At 33.8% G+C, this 6,210-nt stretch overlaps 1 protein-coding gene across 1 annotated transcript in view; it reads right to left on the reverse strand.

Moving 5' to 3' along the window:
• Window positions 1–6,210, reverse strand: part of DST (dystonin) — a 390,037-nt gene that overhangs the window by 231,660 nt on the left and 152,167 nt on the right. The gene's annotated exons all lie outside the window — the stretch shown is intronic.

The raw sequence follows: 6,210 nt of genomic DNA on the forward strand, positions 1-6,210 counted from the left end.
CATCATATGGCATTTCCCTTCATTTAAAGGACAATGAGTCATCATAGGTAATACAGCACCCTTCCCTCCCCTAACCCTCCCCTCCCCCCTTCTGCCCCCTTCCCTTTATAATTCCATCACGAAGCAACTGCGTTACCCGCAGATGGAGACTTTGAGGTGTGATCCGAAGTTATCAAGTTCAGGAACTTTTGTTGCTGCTGAATGTTTCAGAATGATATGGATGAAATAAGCAGTAAAAGTATCTACTATATTGTTTCTATCCTTAAGAGACAAAAGAAGCCGTCTCTCATGTTGTTGGTTTTAAACATTTTGTTTGAACTGAGAGGTTGTTGCATGGATTTTTATCTCATTTTCTATGGTTCCCGAGAAGTCATGCAAAGGACTATGAGTTATTCAAGTGGAGTGAACGCACCCAACCAACAAACCATGTCTTTTTATTGCTGACAAAGTCGAACCTAAAATGAAATTTAATGAGAAATCATTGACTAACCTATTCAGAGTCATTATTCGACCAAGGCCGATCAGAGGGAGGTTGAGGCCGTTTATTCATGCTACGTGAAACAACCCATGCATGCAGAAAATTGATTTTTGGAACGCTGGCCGCATTTTTCATGCAATCATCATGTAACTATGTCAAAAATGTATCCATGGGAAGGCGCTATGTTGAAAGTTTTTTGTTAATCGCTCAAGCGGTTGCGGAGAAATTCGATTTAAAAGCAAATGAAGGAGAAAGTGCGAGGTCAGAAGGAAAAAAGTGAGGGCGGAAGGGTGAAAAAAGTGAGGGCCTCAGCCAATGTTCCACAACATGGTCAAGGATGGTTGTGGATGCCTATTACAAGTATATGTCAAAAAATGTTTAAAAAAACACAAGATGGTATCATCATTCTAAAATACGCAACTTGGTGTCTGTCCGTCTGTATTTTTAACAGTGATACATTCGGTCATTATTTATCCAATCTCAACCAAACTTCACAGGGAGATTAAGGGACATTTCTTTCTCGGACATGTATTGTACACCTCACCTTTCCTATGCCATCTCCAGGCATTGCAAATCGTCATTGCCGGGCACCGAAGGGGGCTCGGCAGTGACGCACGCTGAAAGGGAGTACTCAGTTTTCACTCTGGTTGTTTGTTTGTTTGTTGTACACCGCACCTTTCCTATGCCATCTCCAGGCATTGCAAATCGTCATTGCTGGGCACCGAAGGGGGCTCGGCAGTGACGCACGCTGAAAGGGAGTACTCAGTTTTCACTCTGTTTGTTTGTTTTCTTGTTTTCTTGTTTGTTTGTCCAGACGATATCTCAGCCATCCTTTGAGCTAGGAAGCTGAAATTTCGGCACAATAGTGAGCAAGTCCTTTGTCAAAAACGATATTTTTTGTTTTTTGAATAATCAATTAATTGAAGAGTTATTTAATTATTAGCGATTAATTAAGTACTTATTTAATTAATTAAATTTCATTTCTCTTCTGACCATTAACTCAGGCACCTTTTGAGTTAGGAAGCTGATATTTGGACATGCCAATGACCAGGTGATTTGACTGCAAAGGCTATTTTTGATTTATTAATTAATCAATTAATCAATTAATCGATTAATTATTTAATTATTCGATTAATGACTAAAAAAAATTTTTTTTTTAAAGTTACAGATTCTGATGAAATGGTGGTGGTTTATGTGTTCTCTGACCGAATTGATTAATAATTTAATTTTTTTATGATTATTATTTATTTATTTTCATTATTAATCATTTATTTCTTTTCTTTCTCATTTGGCCAATATCTCAGGCACCTTTTGAGCTCGGAAGCTAATATTTGGACATGAGTGACCAAGTGATGTGGCTATCAAGGATATTGTACACCGCTCCTTTCCTATGCCATATCCAGGCATTGCAAATCGTCACTGCCGGGCACCGAAGGGGGCTCGGCAGTGACGCAAGCTGAAAGGGAGTACTCAGTTTTCACTCTGGTTGTTTGTTGTACACCGCTCCTTTCCTCTGCCATCTCCAGGCATTGCAAATCGTCATTGCCGGGCACCGAAGGGGGCTCGGCAGTGACGCACGCTGAAAGAGAGTACTCAGTTTTCACTCTGGTTGTTTGTTTTCTTGTTTTCTTGCTTTCTTGTTTGTTTGTCCGGGCGATATCTCAGCCATCCTTTGAGCTAGGAAGCTGAAATTTCGGCACAATAGTGAGCAAGTCCTTTGTCAAAAACGGTATATATTTTTTTTGATTAATCAATAAATTGAGGAGTTATTTAATTATTAGCGATTAATTAAGTACTTATTTAATTAATCAAATTTCCTTTCTCTTCTGACCATTAACTCAGGCACCTTTTGAGTTAGGAAGCTGACATTTGGACATGCCAATGACCAGGTGATTTGGCTGCAAAGGATATTTTTGATTTATTAATTAATCAATTAATCGATTAATTATTTAATTATTCGATTAATGACAAAAAAACTTTTTTTTTTAAGTTACAGATTCTGATTAAATAGTGGTAGTTTATGTGTTCTCTGACCAAATTGATTAATAATTTAATTTTTTTATGATTATTATTTATTTATTTTCATTATTAATCATTTATATATTTTCTTTCTCATTTGGCCAATATCTCAGGCACCTTTTGAGCTGGGAAGCTAATATTTGGACATGAGTGACCAAGTGATGCGGCTATCAAGGATATTTTTGATTTATTGATTAATCATTTCATCTATTAATTATTTATTGATTAATCGATTAATTATTTATTGAGTAATCAATTAATTATTAAATTTTTTATAAATGACTTATTTAATTAAATTTCTAAAAGATACATCTTCGGATGAAGCACTAGAGGTTTAGTTATGCGATTAGCCAATTGATTATGAAAATATTTTGTGATAATCTTTTATTGATTTTAATTAGACAATTAATCAATCAATTAGTGTACACCTCTCCCTCCCAATGCAGCCTCAATGAGCTGCACTGCGGTATTGCCGGGCGCCAGAGGCGCCCCGGCAATGCCGCGCTGCAGCATATTTAATTATTTGGCATGGGGCGGTGTACTTTGAATGTATGTGTACTTGTTGTACACCGCTCCTTTCCTATGCCATCTCCAGGCATTGCAAATCGTCATTGCCGGGCACCAAAGGGGGCTCGGCAGTGACGCACGCTGAAAGAGAGTACTCAGTTTTCACTCTGGTTTCTTGTTTGTTTGTTTTCTTGGTTGTCCGGACGATATCTCAGCCATCCTTTGAGCTAGGAAGCTTAAATTTCGGCACAGTAGTGAGCAAGTCCTTTGTCAAATACGGTATTTTTTGTTTTTTGAATAATCAATTAATTGAGGAGTTATTTAATTATTAGCGTTTAATTAAGTACTTATTTAATTAATTAAATTTCATTTCTCTTCTGACCATTATTAACTCAGGCACCTTTTGAGTTAGGAAGCTGATATTTGGACATGCCAATGACCAGGTGATTTGGCTGCAAAGGATATTTTTGATTTATTAATTAATCAATTAATCGATTAATTATTTAATTATTCGATTAATGACAAAAAAAATTATTTTTTTTAAGTTACAGATTCTGATGAAATAGTGGTAGTTTATGTGTTCTCTGACCAAATTGATTAATAATTTAATTTTTTTATGATTATTATTTATTTATTTTCATTATTAATCATTTATTTATTTTCTTTCTCATTTGGCCAATATCTCAGGCACGTTTTGAGCTGGGAAGCTAATATTTGGACATGAGTGACCAAGTGATGTGGCTATCAAGGATATTTTTGATTTATTGATTAATCATTTCATCTATTAAGTATTTATTGATTAATCGATTAATTATTTATTGAGTAATCAATTAATTATTTAATTTTTTATAAATGACTTATTTAATTAAATTTCTAAAAGATACATCTTCGGATGAAGCACTACTGGTTTAGTTATGCGATTAGCCAATTGATTATGAAAATATTTTGTGATAATCTTTTATTGATTTTAATTATACAATTAATCAATCAATTAGTGTACACCTCTCCCTCCCAATGCAGCCTCAATGAGCTGCACTGCGGTATTGCCGGGCGCCGGAGGCGCCCCGGCAATGCCGCGCTGCAGCATATTTAATTATTTGGCATGGGGCGGTGTACTTTGAATGTATGTGTACTTGTTTGTTTGTTTGTTTGTTTGTTTTCTTGCTTTCTTGGTTGTCCGGGCGATATCTCAGCCATCCTTCAAGCTAAGAAGCTGCAATTTCGGCACAATAGTGAGCAAGTCCTTTGTCAAAAACGGTATTTTTATTTTTTGATTAATCAATTAATTGAGGAGTTATTTAATTATTAACGTTTAATTAAGTACTTATTTAATTAATTAAATTTCATTTCTCTTCTGACCATTAACTCAGGCACCTTTTGAGTTAGGAAGCTGATATTTGGACATGCCAATGACCAGGTGATTTGGCTGCAAATTCTATTTTTGATTTATTAATTAATCAATTAATCGATTAATTATTTAATTATTCGATTAATGACAAAAAACATTTTTTTGTTAAAGTTACAGATTCTGATGAAATGGTGATGGTTTTTGTGTTCTCTGACCAAATTGATTAATAATTTAATTTTTTTATGATTATTATTTATTTATTTTCATTATTAATCATTCATTTATTTTCTTTCTCATTTGGCCAATATCTCAGGCACCTTTTGAGCTGGGAAGCTAATATTTGGACATGACAGTGACCAAGTGATGTGGCTATCAAGGATATTTTTGATTTATTGATTAATCATTTAATTGCTTAATTATTTATTGATTAATTGATTAATTATTTATTGATTAATCAATTAATTATTTAATTTTTTATTAATGACATTTAATAAAATTTCTAAAAGATAGGTCTTCGGATGAAGCACTACTGGTTTAGTTATGCTATTAGCCAATTGATTAAGAAAATATTTTGTGATAATCTTTTATTGATTTTAATTATACAATTAATCAATCAATTAGCGAACACCTCTTCCTCCCAATGCAGCCTCTATGAGGTGCACTGAGGTATTGCCGGGCGCCGGAGGCGGCCCGGCAATGCCGCGCTGTAGGATATTTAATTATTTGGCATGGGGGCGGTGTACTTTGAATGTATGTGTACTTGTTTGTTTTCTTTCTTTCTTTCTTGTTTGTTTGTTTGTTTATTTGTCCGGGCGATATCTCAGCCATCCTTTGAGCTAGGAGGCTGAAATTTCGGCACAATAGTGAGCAAGTCCTTTGTCAAAAACCGTATTTTTTGTTTTTTGATTAATCAATTAATTGAGGAGTTATTTAATTATCAGCGATTAATTAAGGACTTATTTAATTAATCAAATTTCCTTTCTCTTCTGATCATTAACTCAGGCACCTTTTGAGTTAGGAAGCTGATATTTGGACATGCCAATGACCAGGTGATTTGGCTGCAAATGCTATTTTTGATTTATTAATTCATCAATTAATCAAGTAATCGATTAATTATTTAATTATTCGATTAATGACAATTTTTTTTTTTTTAAAGTTACAGATTCTGATGAAATGGTGGTGGTTTATATGTTCTCTGACCGAATTGATTAATAATTTAATTTTTTAATGATTATTATTTATTTATTTTCATTATTAATCATTTATTTATTTTCTTTCTCATTTGGCCAATATCTCAGGCACCTTTTGAGCTGGGAAGCTAATATTTGGACATGACAGTGACCAAGTGATGTGGCTATCAAGGATATTTTTGATTAATCATTTAATCGATCAATTATTTATTGATTAATTGATTAATTATTTATTGCTTGATCAATTAGTTATTTAATTTTTTATTAATGACTTATTTAATTACATTTCTAAAAGATACATCTTCGGATGAAGCACTTGTGGTTTCGTTATGCTATTAGCCAATTGATTAAGAAAATATTTTGTGATAATCTTTTATTGATTTTAATTATACAATTAATCAATCAATTAGCGTACACCTCTCCCTCCCAATGCAGCCTCTATGAGCTGCACTGCGGTATTGCCGGGCGCCGGAGGCGCCCCGGCAATGCCGCGCTGTACGATATTTAATTATTTGGCATGGGGGCGGTGTACTTTGAATGTATCTGTATTTGTTTTTGATTTATTGATTAATTAATTAATCAATTAATCGATTAATTATTTAATTATTCGATTAATTACTAAAATAAAAACAAAAACATTCAGTCACACATTCTGATGAAATGGTGGT

Source organism: Myxine glutinosa, chromosome 2 (assembly GCF_964187855.1).
Source record: "Myxine glutinosa chromosome 2, kmMyxGlut1.1, whole genome shotgun sequence".
NCBI classification, from domain to species: Eukaryota; Metazoa; Chordata; class Myxini; order Myxiniformes; family Myxinidae; genus Myxine; species Myxine glutinosa.